The sequence below is a fragment of the Urocitellus parryii genome, chromosome 1, assembly GCF_045843805.1.
Source record: "Urocitellus parryii isolate mUroPar1 chromosome 1, mUroPar1.hap1, whole genome shotgun sequence".
Taxonomy (NCBI): domain Eukaryota; kingdom Metazoa; phylum Chordata; class Mammalia; order Rodentia; family Sciuridae; genus Urocitellus; species Urocitellus parryii.
Genome location: NC_135531.1, coordinates 61,790,334 through 61,810,453, shown reverse-complemented (window position 1 = coordinate 61,810,453; position 20,120 = coordinate 61,790,334).

Below are 20,120 nucleotides of genomic sequence, written 5' to 3'. Positions count from 1 at the left end.
CGTGCATTGAGCTCAAAGCGGCTGGGTTCTGACTCCCGGAACTGTTTTGGCCCAGGGCTGGGGAACCTGCGGAAACTGCTTCTCGGTCCGGGTCCTGCTGGGTGCTGTGGGGGCCAGAGGGGCAGAGTGGAGCTGCCACCTGCGCCCAGAACAGGCTAAGCGACCCGCCGGCATGGTATCACGTCACCCCAACTGCAGCTAGGGCCGAAGAGAGCAGCCGTCCACGCCTGGAACGGGACCAGCGACCCGACGGCGTGGTAGTCAAGTCATCCCATTTGGAGTAGGGGCTGTGCAGAGCCACCGCCCGAGCCTGCAAGGTAGGCAGACCTGTCACTGGCAGGACAGGCCCGGTGGCCTGCGAGCGTGGTGGACACGTAGCACCGAGGCAGTCACGTCACACTGGTTGGAGTTGGGGTGGAGCAGAGCGGCCGCCCGTGTCCGGAAAAGGCCCAGCGATCCTCCAGAGTGGCAGTCAGGTAGCCCCATTTGGAGTGGGGGCCGAGCAGAACTGCCGCCCGAGGTAGGCAGACCTGCGACCCACTGGCGGAACAGGCCTAGCGGCCTGCCAGCGTGGTAGTCACGTCACACCAATTGGAGTAGGGGCCGAGCAGAGCCGCCGCCCGCATCCGGATCAGGCCCAACGACCCGAGGGCGTGGTAGTCAAGTCACCACAATTGGAATGGGGGCAGAGCAGAGCCACCACCCGCGCCCACAGGGTGGGCAGACCTGCGACCGACTGGCAGAGCAGGCCTAGCGGCCTGCCAGCATAGTGGACAGATCACCCCAATTAGAGGAGGAGCACAGCCACTACCTGCCCTGCAAGGGAGACTTTCAACTATACAAGAGCAATATAAATAAATAGGGGGAAAATTTTAAAAACACAACAGTTTCACCAAGCAGAAAGAAACTCGAGCAGTATGAAAAGACAAGGAAAGAAAGGACCACAAGCAATGCAGGTCAACTCAACTTTAGAAGAGGTAATAGCTGCAACAGATGGAATGTCAGATAAAGAGTTCAGAATATACATGCTCCAGATGATCTGGAGTCTCAAGGAAGACATGAGACAGCAAAATCAGACAATGAAAGATCACTTTTACAAGGAATTACATAAACAAATCCAGGAAGCAAAAGATCAATTACACAGGGAGATAGAGGTAATAAAAAACAAACAAATAGAAATCCTAGAAATGCAGGAAGCAATAAACCAACTTAAAAACTCAATTGAGAATACTACCAGCAGAGTAGATCACTTAGAAGATAGAACATCAGACAATGAAGACAAAGTATTTAAGCTTGAAAAGAACATAGACAGCTCAGCAAGACTGCTAAGAAACCATGAGCAGAACATCCAAGAAATATGGGATAACATAAAGAGACCAAACTTAAGAGTCATTGGGATACAGGAAGGTATAGAGCTCCAAACCAAAGGAATAAACAATCTATTCAATGAAATAATACGAGAAAACTTCCCAGACTTGAAGAATGAGACAGAATCCCAAATCCTAGAAGCCTACAGGACGCCGAATGTGCAAAATCATAAGAGATCCACACCTAGACACATTATAATGAAGATGTCCAACATACAGAATAAGGAGAGAATTTTAAAAGACATCAAGGAGGAAATTAAAAACTTCTTAGAGTTAAATGAAAACACAAACACAACATATCGGAATCTTTGGGACACATTGAAAGCAGTTCTATGAGGAAAATTTATTGCTTGGAGTTCATTCCTTAAAAAAAGAAAAAACCAACAAATAAATGATCTCATACTTCATCTCAAAATCCTAGAAAAAGAAGAGCAAAACAACAGCAAAAGAAGTAGACGGCAAGAAATAATTAAAATCAGAGCTGAAATTAATGAAATCAAAACAAAAGAAACAATTGAAAAATTGACAAAACTAAAAGTTGGTTCTTTGAAAAAATAAATAAAATCGACAGACCCTTAGCCATGCTAACGAAGAGAAGAAGAGAGAGAACCCAAATTACTAACATACGGGATGAAAAAGGCAATATCACAACAGACACTTCAGAAATACAGAAGATAATCAGAAATTATTTTGAATCCTTATACTCCAATAAAATAGAAGATAGTGAAGGCATAGACAAATTTCTTAAGTCATATGATCTGCCCAGATTGAGTCAGGAGGATATAGACAACCTAAACAGACCAATAACAATAGAGGAAATAGAAGAAACCATCAAAAGACTACCAACTAAGAAAAGCCCAGGACTGGATGGGTATACAGCAGAGTTTTACAAAACCTTTAAAGAGGAACTAACAACAATACTTTTCAAGCTATTTCAGGAAATAGAAAAAGAGGGAGAACTTCCAAATACATTCTACGAGGCCAACATCACCCTGATGCCTAAACCAGACAAAGACACTTCAAAGAAAGAAAACTACAGACCAATATCGCTAATGAACCTAGATGCAAAAATCCTCAATAAAATTCTGGCGAATCGGATTCAAAAACATATCAAAAAAATTATACACCATTGCCGCAGTCTGACTGGGCACAATTCAGGAGCCACTTATCAAAAGAAACAAACTTTATTTTTAAAACTACAAACGCCAAACAAAACAGCTCCTCAGGAAAACCCTCAGAGCCCAACTGCCACCACTGGCTTCCAGAAGCCTCTCCCCCACACCAACCCCCACCTCCCACAATCCTCCTGCTCTTGAGGCCGATTGGCTAGGTCGCGTGGGCGGAGCCAAAGAAGTCCCCCAATGAGCAGTTCCGTAGTCTGAAGGGCAGGGAAACAGCCCAATGAACATGACTGCAGAGGAGCCAATCAGCTAGATGTTGCTGGGGCCACTGTGAGCCAATCATCAGCTGGCAGCTTGAAGGGCAGGGAAACAGCCCAATGAACATCACCGCAGAGGAGCCAATCAGCTAGATGTTGCTGGGGCCACTGTGAGCCAATCATCAGCCGGCAGCTGGAAGTTTGCTGGCAGCTGGAAGTTTGCTGGGGCCCCTTTGGCTGTGGCTCTCAACACACCATGATCAAGTAGGATTCATCCCTGGGATGCAAGCCTGGTTCAATATACGGAAATCAATAAATGTTATTCACCACATCAGTAGACTTAAAAATAAGAACCATATGATCATCTCGATAGATGCAGAAAAAGCATTCGACAAAGTACAGCATCCCTTTATGTTCAAAACTCTAGAAAAATTAGGGATAACAGGATCATACCTCAACATTGTAAAAGCAATCTATGATAAGCCACAGGCCAGCATCATTCTGAATGGAGAAAAATTGAAGGCATTCCCTCTAAGATCTGGTACAAGACAGGGATGCCCTCTCTCACCACTTCTGTTCAACATAGTCCTCGAAACACTGGCCAGAGCAATTAGACAGACGAAAGAAATTAAAGGCATAAAAATAGGAAAAGAAGAACTTAAATTATCACTATTTGCAGATGACATGATTGTATACCTAACAGACCCAAAAGGGTCTACAAAGAAACCATTAGAGCTAATAAATGAATTCAGCAAAGTGTCAGGATATAAAATCAACACACATAAATCAAATGCATTCCTGTATATCAGCGACAAATCCTCTGAAACAGAAATGAGGACAACTACTCCATTCACAATATCCCCCCAAAAATAAAATACTTGGGAATCAACCTAACAAAAGAGGTGAAAGATTTATACAATGAAAACTACAGAACCCTAAAGAAAGATATAGAAGAAGACCTTAGAAGATGGAAAAATATACCCTGTTCATGGGTAGGCAGAACCAACATCATCAAAATGGCGATATTACCAAAAGTTCTCTATAAGTTCAATGCAATGCCAATCAAAATCCCAACAGCATTTCTTGTAGAAATAGATAAAACAATCATGAAATTCATATGGAATAATAAAAGACCCAGAATAGCAAAAACAATGCTAAGCAGGAAGAGTGAATCAGGCGGTATAGCAATACCAGACTTCAAATTATACTACAGAGCAATAGTAACTAAAACAGCATGGTACCGGTACCAGAACAGGCAGGTGGACCAATGGTACAGAATAGAGGACACAGTAACCAATCCACAAAACTACAACTATCTTATATTTGATAAAGGGGCTAAAAGCATGCAATGGAGGAAGGATAGCATCTTTAACAAATGGTGCTGGGAAAACTGGAAATCCATTTGCATCAAAATGAAACTGAATCCCTTTCTCTCACCATGCACAAAAGTTAACTCAAAATGGATCAAGGAGCTTGATGTTAAATCAGAGACACGGCGTCTGATAGAAGAAAAAGTTGGCTATGATCTACATACTATGGGGTCGGGCTCCAAATTCCTCAATAGGACACCCATAGCGCAAGAGTTAACAACTAGAATCAACAAATGGGACTTACTCAAACTAAAAAGTTTTTTTTCTCAGCAAAAGAAACAATAAGAGAGATAAACAGGGAGCCTACATCCTGGGAACAAATCTTTACTCCACACACTTCAGATAGAGCCCTAATATCCAGAGTATACAAAGAACTCAAAAAATTAGACAATAAGATAACAAATAACCCAATCAACAAATGGGCCAAGGACCTGAACAGACACTTCTCAGAGGAGGACATACAATCAATCAACAAGTACTTGAAAAAATGCTCACCATCGCTAGCAGTCAGAGAAATGCAAATCAAAACTACCCTAAGATACCATCTCACTCCAGTAAGATTGGCAGCCATCATGAAGTCCAACAACAACAAGTGCTGGAGAGGATGTGGGGAAAAGGATACACTTGTTCATTGTTGGGGGGACTGCAAAATGGTGCAGCCAATTTGGAAAGCAGTATGGAGATTTCTTGGAAAGCTGGGAATGGAACCACCATTTGACCCAGCTATTCCCCTTCTCGGTCTATTCCCTAAAGACCTAATAAGAGCATGCTACAGGGACACTTCTACATCGATGTTCATAGCAGCACAATTCACGATAGCAAGATTGTGGAACCAACCTAGATGCCCTTCAATAGATGAATGGATAAAAAAAATGTGGCATTTATACACAATGGAGTATTACTTTGCATTAAGAAACGACAAAATCATAGAATTTGGAGGGAAATGGATGGCATTAGAGCAGATTATGCTAAGTGAAGCTAGCCAATCCCTAAAAAACAAATGCCAAATGACTTCTTTGATATAAGGGGAGTAACTAAGGACAGAGTAGGGACGAATAGCTTGAGAAGATTAACATTAAACAGGGATGAGAGGTGGGAGGGAAAGGGAGAGAGAAGGGAAATTGCATGGAAATGGAAGGTGATCCTCAGGGTTATACAAAATTACATACAAGAGGTAGTGAGGGGTAAGGGAAGAATTATACAAGTGGAAGAAATGATTTACAGTAGAAGGGGTAGAGAGAGAAGAGGGGAGGGGAGGGGAGGGGAGGGGGGATAGTAGAGAATAGGATAGACAGCAGAATACATCAGAAACTAGAAAGGCAATACGTAAATCAATGAAAGTGTAACTGATGTGATACAGCAATCTGTATACGGGGTAAAAATGGGAGTTCATAACCCAGTTGAATCAAACTGTGAAATATGATATATCAAGAATTATGTAATGTTTTGAACGACCAACAATAAATAAAAAATAAATAAATAAATTTAATAACTGTTACCATTCCTAAAAAAAAAAAAAGAAGAAGAAGTCTTTGTCTAACCCTGTGTCATAGAGATTTACTTTTAGGTTTCTTCTAGGAGGTTTATCATTTTGGCTCTTAGCATTCAGGTCTGTGATCCATTTTGAGTTAATTTTTCTGTATGCTACAAGAAGGAGCTCCTTTTCTTTTCTTTCTTTCTTTCTTTCTTTTTTTTTCTTTTCTTTTTTTTTTTTTTTTTTGTACCAGTGATCAGTGATTGAACCCAGGGACATTTACCACTAAGACACATCCCAGCCCTATTTTTTTTTTTTTTTGAGACTTGCCTCACTAAGTTGCTTAGGGTCTTGCTAAGTTGTTGAGGCCTCCTGAGCCTCTGAGATTCCAGGCATGCACCACCATTCCCAGCTCCTCTTCATTATTTTGTGTCCTGTAGCTATATTTTAAGTGATGTCTAATACTCATTTTTCCTTGTGTTTTAAGAAACACCTGTGCCTAAACACAAAAAAAAGGAATATATAGATAGTCTTTGGTTTCTCTTCTCATAATTCGTTTTTAGATCCTTCTTAAGTTCAGTTTGAGTGTCCTCCCAACCAATACCCAAAGGCACTGACTAAAAAATATTCAATCCCTGTTGGAAGTGATGAGGATTATTGCATCATACTCAAGAAAATAAGTCCTGAAAGAAAATGATCATTTTTAGCCTATGAAATCCATTAAGATTATAAAAACTGATGATTCTAAAATTGAAAAGACAAAATTTTAAAAAGGACTCTCTCCATATTGCCCTCAAGACAGCAAATTGGCACAATGCTTTTTGGAAAGCAATTTGGTCATATTTATCAAAAGTCTTAAAAATGATCACATCCTTTGATCCGATCATCCCTCTACTATTCAGAAACAAACAGTTGGCTAACGTGGCCATGTCTACAAAGATGTTTATCTCAGTACTTTAAGAATTGAATCACTTTCTGTTTCTGAATTTTAAGAATTTCACATAAAATTCTTAGCATATACCCTCACTATATCTATATTTATTCATTCACAAATTATATACACTAATATAGTTTGTATACTATAAAGTACATGCATAATAAATTCAAGGATAAGATAGAGATGAAATAAATGACAATTTTAAATACATCTAGATTTTATTTACCAATAGTGCAGAAAATCTTTTTTCTTTCAATAAAATTATTTTGGGTAACTTTTAGTGAGAACAATGTAATTTCATGTCAAATCTGACAAGATAATTATATTTTCTTTGGATAAAAAGCTTTTGTTTAGTTGGAGAAGTGTCTGCTCTGCCAGTTTTGTTTATTTGTGTGGTGTGCTCAAGTGATTAGTATTATCTTTAAGGTATATTTACAATGTTGAACTGTTTGCCTATTTTGAGAAGCTAGTTTAGTTACAACTAAATAATGCATTTATAAATCTACTTAATAGGGGCACTCAAAAGGGCCTGTACTCTACGTTCATGGGAAATGCACAGAATATATGACCTAATTTTATGATGATGCTAAATCCCATTGTACAATCCAGGACATGTTTAAAAGATTTGCCTTTGCCATACACATTTGTTATGATTTAGATATTAGGTGACCCTCAAAAGCTTATGTGTGAGACAATGTGAAAAGGTTTAGAGGTGAAATATTTGGGTTATGAAAGCCTTAACATAAACAGTGCATTAATCCCCTGATAGGGATTAACTGGGTGGTAACTGTAGGCAGGTGGGGTGTGGCTGGAGGAGGTCGGTCATTGGGCTTGTGCCTTTGGGGTATATATTTTGTTTGTAAAAAGAGGAGTTTCTCTTCTTCTTGGTAGCTATGTCCTGACCTGCTTTCCTCTCCATGCCCTCCACCATGATGTTCTGCCTTGCCTTGGGCCTCGAGAAATGGAGCTGGCCATCTATGGACTGAGACCTCTGAAACCATGAATGCCAAATAAACTTTTCCCTCCTCTAAACTTATTCTTGTCAGGGATTTTGGTTATAGCAGGAAAAGAGAGAGAGAGAGAGAGAGAGAGAGGCTGACTAGAACAACATTTCTATAGCATTATCTTCCCACTAAAAGGCTCAGAGCAGCCCGACTTTCATCCTGACATCTCATGATCTGAAGGTGGCCCAAGGATTTTATTCTGAATAAATAGCAGCACGAGGAGGTAAAGCTCTAATTACTACTTTATTTTAAAAATCCAAGCAGAATCATAATAAAATTAAAGTTTGTTACTTAGGAAAACAATTATCTTCATTTTGTATTTCCAACCCAATCATATCTCCAATCCCTGCACACACAAGTGTTTTGCACAGGAAAGTGCTTTCCCTTGGTCACAACGGAAACCAGTCAGACATCTTACAAATCCATCCTATTGATCAAAGGGAACCTCTCTGTGTGGCTCCTTGCACAGATAGCTCTGAGGACATAGAAAAATATCTTGGGCAGCATGTCTTGCTGCTGAGAGGCTCTGAGCTTCCTCTTCATCTGTGAAGAACTAAATATTTCATCAAGCAATGCTTTATTTCAAAGGAAACCTAGCATATTTTATTCTGAGCTCTACAAATTTGTGTTTTTCAGAACTCGAGGTTGTGAGTCAGTCATCTATTATATCAGATACTTATTTGAGGGCTCCAGGACAATTTCAGTTGCATTAAAGGTTATGTTTTTAATTGGAAAATAAAGACAATTCCTAGTTCATGTTAGACTAAGAATTTTGGAGTTAAAACGAATTTCTCTAGGAATTATTATAGCCAGTAGTGTTTGGTTTATTGGGCTCCATATCCAAGAAACCAGTTCTCCAGTCAACTTTCCTTTTTACTCACTATTTAGACTCCAGAGAGCTGCCATTGACCTTGATGGGGTACATATCTTATTAATACTGAAAAAAAGAAAAAGGCCATATTACCTAATAAGGACCCTCAGGTACAGAGAGGCTCCTTCTATCTCCCATCAAATTTCTGTTAAATCAGTGTGCAGTAAAGGGTTGCCGGCCTTGTGAAACTTTATAGAATTACATGGTGATAGGGAACACCTGCAAGGCTGGAAGAGTGGACAGAGGCTCAGACAGCCTTCCATTTAAATGACTTCCCTGCTCTTATCTGTATATGTGGAATAAGTTTGAGTGAGTGTGGTCCTGGTTCTTGGGAGAACCCAGGTTCTCCCATAGCTCTCCTACAAGCTCTTTAAAAGCAACAACAACAACCGCCCTCCCCACTCCCCCCCCCCCAAATTGTGTCTACATCAAGTTTAGGATCATGGACTTTATAATCCAATTTATCTCCGCCAGTTTGGAAAATGAAAGCAGCACCTTGGGTACTTAAACTCATACACCATTATCTAGTTTGGTCCAGAAATTAGATGCTTGAAGGGAGAATCAGAAGCAATTAATACTGACCTTGAGCAAGTCAGTTTAACCTCCTTGTGGCTCAGTTTATTCTCTGTGACTCCATTGCTTTATTTTCATACCTGGATAAAGAAACCTGATTTAACCCAGTCTATTTTGATAATTGGATGAAATTACCTATATGAAAAATCTGTAAAAAAAAATTCAAAGCAGTTAAAAAAAAAAGACTTAAAACCCAGCCATGTTTTTAAAAACATGCTTAAAATGTAAAATGTAAAATATAAAATAAAGCAAAATAAAAAATAAAAACAGAAAACAAAAACTAAACTAGAAACAGATAAGAAAAGATTAGGTATTTGTGTGTGTGTGTGTGTGTGTGAGAGAGAGAGAGAGAGAGAGAGAGAGAGAGACAGAGAGAGAGAGAGAGAGATAGGCTTTAAGCATGTTAAGCAAGTACTCTATTACTGAACTGCATCTCCAGTCCATTTTATTTTATTTTACTTTATTTTACTTATCTCACTAAGTTGCCCAGACTGGCCTTGAACTTGTGAGCCGCCTGCCTCTCCCTCCTGAGTATCTGGGAATACAGGTGTTTGTCATTACGCTCAGACGAGGCATCATTTTTATTGTCTTATTAAATATTACAGGAAGAAGAACCCTGCTTTTGTTATTCAGGCTCTCAGGAAGAAAAAAAAAACTGTACAAAATCTATACAGAAGTATTGATCTGAGGTAAAAGCCTAAGAAAACTGTTGACTTTTCAACAAATAAGCAAATGGCCAAATCTTAATAATGAAGTTTTTTGCCTGACATAAGTTGAAGCAACCCGAGTCTTAAGGACAGCTCTGCCACATATTGTGAACTGTGTGACCCTCATCAGGTCACTGCCTCCCTTGGCTTAGCTTTCTTTCCTAGAAAAATGGGGAAATAATAACCATTCAGCTAATACCACTGGCTTAGTTTGAAGCTCAACCCAGTCTGGGCTCAGCACCCCATTCCACCTACTCTAAAGAATACCCTCACATGAGGCATGGATAGGCAGGACAGGTTTTACTAGAAAAAAATTTCTTGAGAACGTAAATGAAGAGTACACAGAATTTTACTCAAAACACACCCATTAAGATAGATTTATTATTATACTCCTTTAAAAAGTCTTCGACTGCCAACAACTTTTGTGACTTTTTTTTTGGGGGGGGCAGGTTCTCTGACCTTTGGTCTACAACCTACACACCCCCCATCTGTTATACTAACTCTGAATATGAAGGGATGAAGATTTTGTTGTGCTCAGTCTCTGTGGCTTTCAAGAATGTTTAATCTTGGCTCCAGAAACATACATTTTATATCATGACCCAGTAAACATGTGTACAGATATAATAAAATAGAACCAGATGTTTCATGTACCAGTTTTAAGGAGTCAATTCCTCCATGTTAGCATTTGGATCACACAAATCCTTCTAGTGGCTCCCGGGTAGGAGTTCCTGGTCAAAAGGCATTGTTAGAACAGAGCAGCTTGGTTGAGTATAAAACGATGCTCTGGTCTGACAGATAGGAACACTGAAACCGGATCTAGGGCGCACCGGAGAGTAGACTCAGTGTGGGTAAGAAAAACCAATTGGAACTTACTTCTAGATTGTTCATAATTTGGCTCTCCTTTTTTCCTGTTCATTTTTTATTAGTGCTTTATAGCTATGTAAAATATTGGGGTTCATTTTGACATAAAAACAAACATGTAATATAATTAGCTTCAATTCAGTCCTTAGTACTTCCCTTTCCCTCCTCTCTTTCCTACCTCTGTTCCCTTTCCTCCACTCTCTTGATCTTTTTTCTATTTATTTATGTTTTTTTTTAAAATTAGTGCATTATGGATATACATAAAGGTACATCATATGTGGTTCATTTCACTGTTCTTCCCTTTTCCCGCCCCTCCTCACTCCCCCTTAATCCTCTTCCTCTACTCCACTGATTCCTCTTCTATTTTCATGGAATTCCCTCCTTTTTCTAATTTTCTTTCCTTTCCTTATTTCCCTCTAGCTTCCACATTTGACTCTTGACTTTTTAGGTCTGACTTATTTCACTTAACAGGATGTTCTCCAATTTCATCCATTTACTAGCAAATGCCATAAGGTAATTTTCGGTAAATAAACAGTCAGAGGCTATAAATGAAAGAAGGGTGGAGGGAGGTGAGTATTAAAGCAGGCCAAAAATAACTATTCTGGTAGCTCATCTGTCCAGGTCAGAAAAGCCTGGAGTGGTCTGCTGCCTGCTCATTCCTAGAGCACTACACAAAGCATCAGGACATATCACCCCAAACTGGGTCTGGTTCTTAAAATTCTTGCTGTGACTGGTGCTACTGGAACTACCTCCCCTCAACTAGACTTGAACTAAGGATCAAAGGACTTTTCAATTCATGTCCATGAAGAAGCTTTCTAAAGACAATAGGACCTAAACCTAGGTTCAAACAACCCAGGCATGACTTCCAAAGGAAACCCTGAAACATCCCCAGACAGGCTAAATACCTGTTAATGGCAAGTTACTTTAAGTCCCAGAGTGGAGTTCATGCCTGATGCCCTGAGCAACTGTTCAGTGCAAGTCAGTTAGCAGAGACTGGAAAGGTACTGCTAAGAGAAAGACACCACAAATGACTAAGGCATCTAGCAGCAAGTGCTGTGGGCTTAGGCCCAACACTACCTATCTGGGTTTCCCCTGGGCTGGTCCAAGGTTTCCAGAGGGAGAGCAGGACTGAGAGAATGTGTCTAGAAGCTCCTGCCCCTGCCACATAGGGACCTCCTCTGAGAAAGCTGAGAAAAAAAAGGTAATCAGCAGAGATCACAGGCACAGCATGCCATGTAAAAGGGGCCCCAGCCATCCAAGGCCCAGAGAATATGGGGGCCATGGAACTTCTGCCCTGGCACTCACACTGGGAAATTTCAGAGTCAGAGAGGAAGCAAGATGGAACTGGAGCAAAGAAGCACTGAGAGCCCAGTAATTCTGCTTATACTGCAGCTATTGACCTTCTTTCAGGAAACTCCCATAGAGATTGATAAGGAATTGATAAGGTTGGGCCACCCATTTTAGTAAACCTGGGCTCAAACAACTAGAGAGCCCTTTCCTAAAGCCTTCAAACTGGCTGGGAGGCTTTTGTGTTACATTGTGGCTGGGCTGGGTCTGCAGAGAACAATTCTGTTGTGCATTTTTGATTAAGACACCCTCCCCCCCACATTCACAGTTATTTAATCAGATTAAATATGTTTTTCATGTGGAAGGGATTTAGAATCTCATAGGTGCACCCCATTCTCCATGAACCCATGAGAAACTATAAGGTGTATAAATGGCCTATGTCACGTAGGCTCTACCAGCTCCCTCTGTTCCTCCTCCTCTTGGCTTGTTTCACAGATATCTCCCAAGACCCCCAGGGTCTTAGATGGCCTTTGATGTTCACAGTCCCTTTGTAGCCCACCTCAGCCTAGGAAGACCATGACATCCACCAGTTGGCCACAAGTGTCCTAATTCCCACCACCTAGTACCCCTTCCACAGGTGACCCTTTGGTACCAACCCAAGGCTCAGCAACCTGTGTCATGATCTTGTAAGGAGAATAGTGAAGCTGTAAGCTGTTACCTATTGAATGGGTTGCTTTTTCCATCTCTCTGTGAGATAAAGAGCCCTTTTTTTAGGGATCAGAAGGGCTTTCTGAACAGTAAGATTCTATTTAGAGAGAACTCTGATGACTAGGAGAAAATTTATGAGCTCATTTCTGATCTCTCCCTTGGATGTTTCTAAAATAGAATATTGTGACTATATGTCATATGAGAAGGCAGAACACTTTGTTCTCTGAGGAAAGCACAGCCGAGCCAAAGTATGGGGACAAGCACTTACCATTCTGTAGTGATGCCAAGGATTTTTAGAATTCATCTAGTCTGACCCCTAATATCAGGCTGTAATCTATTTGATGGGAAATGAAATTTTATTTCTTTAAAAAAATATCCCAGGGATTTTACTCAGCAATATTTTTCCTATTTGTTATTAATTATATTTTTTCTTTTTAGAAAAGCAAACCATATTTATTAAAATTCAAAAAATACCAGTAAGTAGAGAAAAGAGAAAAAAGATGTCTCTGAGATTTGCTTGACTATTTCTCCCCAGCCCTCCCTTACCTGCTGACACTAGCAAAAAATTCACTTCCTCCCCTGATCTTTGTATACCCGGTTCCTTTTTATCAAATGTTACCTCTCCAGAGGGGCCTCAATTCCCAGTATCATGTATTTCATGTTACCCCAGTTGCTTTCTATTGGACTATCTAGATTTATTTTTCACTATGGCACCAACTATTCACCAAAATTATCTTAATTATTTAGCTTATTGTCCATCTCCCACATAAGAATGTGCACCCCGTGAGAAGGGGGAACTTGCTTTATTTATCAGTGCTTAGAACTGTGCCTGGCACTTGCCAGATGGGTGAATGAATAAGTATATGAAGGAATTATTGTTACATCTACACAGCCTATGTTTGAACAAACTTTCTTGGTGTCTTAGGGATTCCCAGGACAATTCCCTTTTGGTGATCTGAAGCCCTTCAAACAGGTCATTTTGACTTTTTTTTTTTTTGGGGGGGGTACTGGGGATCAAACCCAGGGCCTTGCTAATACTAGACAAGAACTTTGCCACTAAGCTATATCCTCAGCCCCAAGCCATTTTGTGATAGAATTTTCTCTCTTTGATTGCTGTACTATCTTTTAAAGTATTGGAGACAGAAGACTAGATATAAATCTTGCTGATGGAAATTATGATAATACAGCACTTTTGAGTTAAGATGACCTGGGTTTAAAATGTAAGTGTGTGGTTGGCATTTAGCTATATAACTTTTAAAGTATTAGTGGGTGTTTGTGTCTGGGCAACCTGGCTTCCAACTGCCTGATTCCATAAATGAGGAGAGCAGTAGCAATGTCCCTAGAGACAGGCACTCAGGCTGCATGCTGTCCTACCTACTGACACTAGCAAAATTCACTTCCTCCCCTGATTTGTGAGAAAGGACTCAGCTTCCGTAAGAACCTACAGGCAGAAATAACTCCCCTTCCCACCATTTTCCACCATCTGTAAAATCAAAGTCTTTCCTGGACTTTTTAACTGCTTTTTTTTTTTTTTTTTTTGGCTAGGGATTGTCTTCTTTCCTTCCCCAGTGAGTCTGGGAATGAATAGAGGTGGAATTAAAGCTTAACAATAAAAGAGGAGAAAGAGGTAGAAGAGAAGGAAGAGGAGTTGCTTACTTGGATTTGACCTATTCCTTGTGGATTTCTCAATGTAGATGCACCTCCATAAAACGTACCCATTCTAGCTCCACCTCTCCTATCTTGACAATCTTCATAACTTACACTTTCTTAGTTCTATAGTTTAGACCCTAAGTGTTCTCCAAAGATTTGATCCGCGGAGTGGCATTATTGGAAGATGGTGGAACTTCTAGGAAGTGGGTCATAGTGAGAGGTCTTTAAGTCATTGGGGGTGTACCTTCAGACTTATGGGACTCTAGCCCCCTCCTCACCAGATGGGTGAATGAATAAGTACATAAAGGAATTATTGTTAATCTACACAACCTATTTTTGAGCAAACTTTCTTGTTGTCTTAGTAAGGGATTCCCAGGACAATTTATTTCTTGGCCATGAAATGAGTGATTTTTGCTCCACCATGAGTTCCCCACCATTGCCATCCAGCATCCTATCAGAAGCCTAAAACAGTAGGTCAGTCTGATAACTGACAGAAACTTCTAAAAGTTTTTTTTTTCTCTTTATATTTTAATTATATTATAAAGTATTGGAAAGCTGACCAACATGCTTGGGATATATTTCTAGGAATAGAAAGCCAAGTTAAAGAATAGGTTCACTTTTAGGCCCGTGTTGCATATGGTCAAATTGGCATTGTATTCACCAAAAGTCAGTGGGGACGTGTTTTGTTTTTCTATGTTTTTAAAGATCTTAGCCAGTTTATTGGATGGGAAGGGGCCTCTATTTGTTGCTGGGATTTTCACTTTTAAAATCACAAACTATTTCATCATTTCAATAAGACTTTAAATCGATCTGTCCTCTCTTCCATTAAAAAATACTTCACAGGTTACTAAGGAAATATATGACCTTCTCTTTGTCCTCATACATTAGAGGAGTTAAATATATGCTCAGTATCCTTGAACAGTACAAGACCTGAAAAAAATGTGAGTTTGGGAGGAAGAGGAAAGGTTGATGACCCACGTAAAATAGAATGGTACTCAGGGAAGACTTCATGGAAGAGAAGTGATTGCTCCAAAATATAAATAGGATATGAGTAGGGAGGACAACTGGGCCCATAGGCAGGAGAAGATAGAAAAAAAAAAACCTGGGAGAAATGAGAAAAGAATGCATGTTAGTTCAGGTTTTTTTAAGGAGGATATACCTAAATGGATCAGTGTGCAGTGATATTTTTGAGGGGAAATAACGTGTGAAAGCATCCAGACTATGATGCAGGTCTGCCTCTGGGTGTAGGAGAGACGAAAGGAAGGTAGAGTGGAAGCATCCTGGATTCTTCCACAGTGCAAGACGGGTTCAGGAAAGGCTGGCATAAAGCTCTTGAGCCAAAGAGGGCCATCAGAGGAGTTCCATGTGCCCCAGGAACAGATTACCTTCTTCTTTCTGCTGTGCTCAGTTATTGGCTTAGAGCCTGTGAAGTGAGGCTTAGTGTTACTGTGAGGAAGGCCTCCACAGCTCAATGTTTGGGGCCCTTGGTCAGTTAATAACCTGTAGCTGAAGGTCCATAAGGGGCATTCCCCTGGCACCTCAACAGGACTGGGAGAGAGTGAGAAGATTGGGATAAGATAAGTGTGTTTACCCAGAGATGGAGAGGCTGCCTTTACCTTTTGAGAACACTCTTGATTTCTATGACTGGACAGAGAACAAGATGGTGGTGGAAGCCTTGGTAGTACTACTTCAGCCTTCTTATACCTGTTCTGTATAAACAGTCAGGTCGTTAGGTGTGGTGAATGGGTGCTTGGCTTCCAGTTTTCCTTTTAGAGTGCTTTTCCTACACTGTAGAGGTGAGAAAACCAAACATCACCTTTTCTAGTCTCCTTGGCAGCCATCATTCCGGATGCAAATTAAGTCTTTCCCCTTAGATGCTCTGTTGAGAGATGTGAGAGGCAGAAATGTGGCCGAGACCATCCTTGTGCTAGTTTTAGTGTTTTCTGCTGGGAACTAAGGTCATGGAGACTGAGTTTTTATGCAGCAGAATTCTAAAGTGTTTATTCTCCATTTATAAGACTTGGCAAGCTCTAAGAGTTGCAAATAGCAGCTTCCTGATCCCTGAATCACAGCTGCACCGTTATGTTCTGGAACCAAAGGTTCTGGTAGCAGCTTCCTGGCAGAGACAGAGGGAGCACAACTTGGCGGGTTAGCTTGGCAGGATTGTTTGGGGAGTCTTCTGGAGGCTGGACCTGTGCCTGCTTTTCCAGTCTTTCCCATGATTTTAATTTTGTTTATTAACAGATTTTATTTTTTTAGAGCAAATTTATGTTCAGAGTAAAATGGAGTAGAAAATACAGAGGTTTTCCATATCTGTATCCATATATGTGCAGCCTCCCCACTCTTCATTTGTTAAAATGGGTGACTCTACATGGACACATCATTATCACTCAGAGCCCACAGTTCACATTAAGGTTCACTCTTGCTGGTGAATATTCTATTGGTTTGGACAATTGTCTCATAACACCTATCCACCATCTTGGTATCACACAGTACAGTTTCACTACCCTAAAGTTCCTTGGTGCTCTACTTACTTATTCCTCTCTTTTCTATAAACTCTGGCAAACCACTGATCTTTTTACTATCTCATACCTTTTCTTTTTCCAGAATGTCATATAGTTGGAATCATATAGTATATAGTCTTTTCAGACTGGCTTTCACCTAGGAACATGCATTTAAGTTTTATGGATTGATAAGTCACTTCTTTTTAGGGCTGATTTTTATTCTATTGTCTGCATATATCATGGTCTATTTACCCATTCACCTACAGAAGGTATTTGGTACTTCCAATTATTTTTGTAAGGACCCAATTCCCTGAATTTAATACCTTAATGCTTGAAACATCTATAGTGGTTTTCATTTCCTGTACTTTACCCTGGCTAACATAAAGAAGAAGATGTCTATTAAGGTATGCATTGTTAGCATGGAGTAGAAGCCACAACAGAATGGGGTCCAGCTCAGAAGTAGTTTTGCCTGACCATTGTTTTTATAATCTATATCCTTCATATTAATAGTTGAATTCCTCAGACACTCTCACCTTATTCTGTTCCCAGTGGGAATGAAGAAAGACATCACTGATGCTGACTAATCACAAAAAAGAACTGGGGTCTAAGGTTCAGGCCTCATCATGTGGGAAGCAACAGAACTGATGGTTCTCTCAGTTTCAAGAGCACACTAAATTCTCTTCTCAGAGTCTTTCTGCTGTGTCTGTTTTCTTCCTCCAGCTCATTACATCTCTCAATCTTTTGCATCCTTAAGGTTTTAGCTCAAATATTACCTCCTTAGAAAATATAAACTCTCAAGTTGTTTTCTAGGATGTCTTCCTCTTTGGCAAAGAGAAAAGTAGTTAATTTAGTCTGCAAGAATGTCAAACTTTACTTCTGATTAAACAAAAGTTTTGCCATATCTCACCTGTTAAATATGAGGAACAAGGTAGAAGGAGTCTCCCTACCATTATCTATTGTGTGAAAACAAAACAACTCAAAATGTAGTGGCTTACGACAACTTATTATCAACTATCCCAATTCTGAGTTAACTGGATTCAATTGAGTGGCTCTTCTGCTGGTTCTTTTTTTTTTTTTTTTTTTCAGTTTCTTAGGCAATTGCAGTGAGATAGTGGCTAGGCTGGAATATTTGTAATGGCTTCTCTTGCATGTTGAGGGCTTGGGCAGGGATGGCTAGAAGACTAGATCTACTTGGTTGCTGGGATAGCTGAACTTCTTTCCATCTAGTCACCAGGCATCTCCTTACCTACATGGCTTCATTATATGATGTCTCTGCATGGCTTCTCAGGGTAGCTAAACTTCTTACATGGTGGCCTATGGTTCAAAACAGCACAAAAACATAAGCTACCTGGCCTTACAGAGGCATTTGATGGAACTGGCACAACACTACTTCTGCCATGTGCTTTTTTTTTGGCACGTGGGACTTAACCCAAGGGCACTTAACCACATCCCCAGTCCTTTTGAGACAGTGTCTCACCAAGTTGCTTAGAGCCTTGTTAATTTGCTGAAGCTGGCTTTGAACTTGCAATTCTCCTGCCTCAGCCTCCAGAGTCACTGAGATTATAGGTATGTGCCACAACACCCAGCTGCCATGTACTTTTTTTTTAATGCTTAAATATTTTAATAAAAATTCACTTTATAGATATTCTATGACATGTATAAATAGTGAGAAAAACTTACAGAATTATATTCACAGCATGTTTACAACTAAATAGAAAGAATGAACAAATCAAAACATTTTTATGTACACAGAAAAACATTCTCAAAGTTAATGCATCAAAATACTAATAGTGATTATCTGAGTTCTCATTTTGCTTTAACTCATATTTGTATAAATGTTACAAATGATAAATTTTATGATAATAAAAATGTAATGAATATCTATAATTAAAATAGTAATTAAAAAATCTCTGTGGTTACACCATGGCTTATTTATGAATGATACAAAACAAATTATATTAGAATTGGTATGATCAGTGTCTCTAATGTAACATTGATCTGAAGCATACATTGGTTAAAGATTGCACAGAAAAGGCCAGGTAGTTTTGTCTGGTGGGCAAGTTTTGTGTATGTACACACACAAATCCCAAGTTGACTGCTGGCATGGTGGTTCATGCCTGTAATCCCAATAGAGGGGATTACATCATGTGGGAACCAATAGAACAATGCAGAGGATCGAGTATAACTTATCCGGCCTCAGTAACTTATCGAGGCCCTAAGCAATGAATAAGAATAAATGTAGTTTGACAGAAGGGAGTGAAGGGAGGGAAGGTAGTTGGGGGTAGGAAAGATAGTAGAATGAATTGGACATTATTACCGTAAGTGCATATATAATTACACCACCAGTGTGATTCTTATGTACAACCAGAAGAATGAAAAGTTGTACTCTATTTATTGATGATATGTCAAAATGCATTCTACTGTCATGTATAACTAATTAGAACAAATTTTAAAAAGGGCTGGGGATGTGGCTCAGTGGTTAAGCACCCTGAGTTCAATCTCTAGTACCCCTACCAAATAATAATAACAATAATAATAATAATAATAACAATAATAATAAATCCCAAGTTGAGGCAGACACACTTCAACCTCAAGCCCAATAAAGTGCAATGAGGAAATAGAAGTTATAGAATCAGACAGAATTCCCTATGGGAGGTAACTATACAAGGAAGTGAATTCCAGGAGGCCTGTGCTTTGGGACCCATCTTTGCAAACTAACCCCCATAGTCCTTAACCACTGCCAGTCAGTGAACTTAGCCAACATACATGAAGCTGGCTAACAGGTAATAATGAGGATCAATGATGATGATGAAGAAGAATGGAGAAGTCTATCTACTATTTAAAACTATTTTTTTCTCTTGATAATTGTGATAATTTCAAGAAAACCATAGGACTATTTTCCAAGACCTGGGAGCTAAATGATATAAGAATGAAGAAAGTTAAAAGCCACACATGATTGATATTAACCATCTAAAAAACTCCTCAGAGTTAATATATATTTAAGTCATTCAACAAGAAAAACTAACCATTAAATTTCACAAATAGATGGATACTGATAACCTAAAAGAGAGAGAATTGGGGTTGGAAACCAGAACACAGTGAGTGGGAGATAGCATGGGCAGGGCAAAGATTTTTGACTTTTTGACTTTTTCAAGCAATGTGAATAGGAACTCTGATGCACTGCAAGAGGAAAGTGAAAATGGAACAGTTTTTCTGGATGGTAATTTGGCAAACAAGAGTCTTGAAAAATATTAATATCTTTTATCCAGTTATTTAATTCTAAGAAATTAGCTTAATGAAATCATCAGATTTTTACCACTATTTATCCACCAAGAAATTCACTTAGCAAACTTTTGCATTATAAAATATACCTTATATACAAGAGTTGTGCAAAATGTTTGAGCTTATATTAAATAATAGTAATAAGTA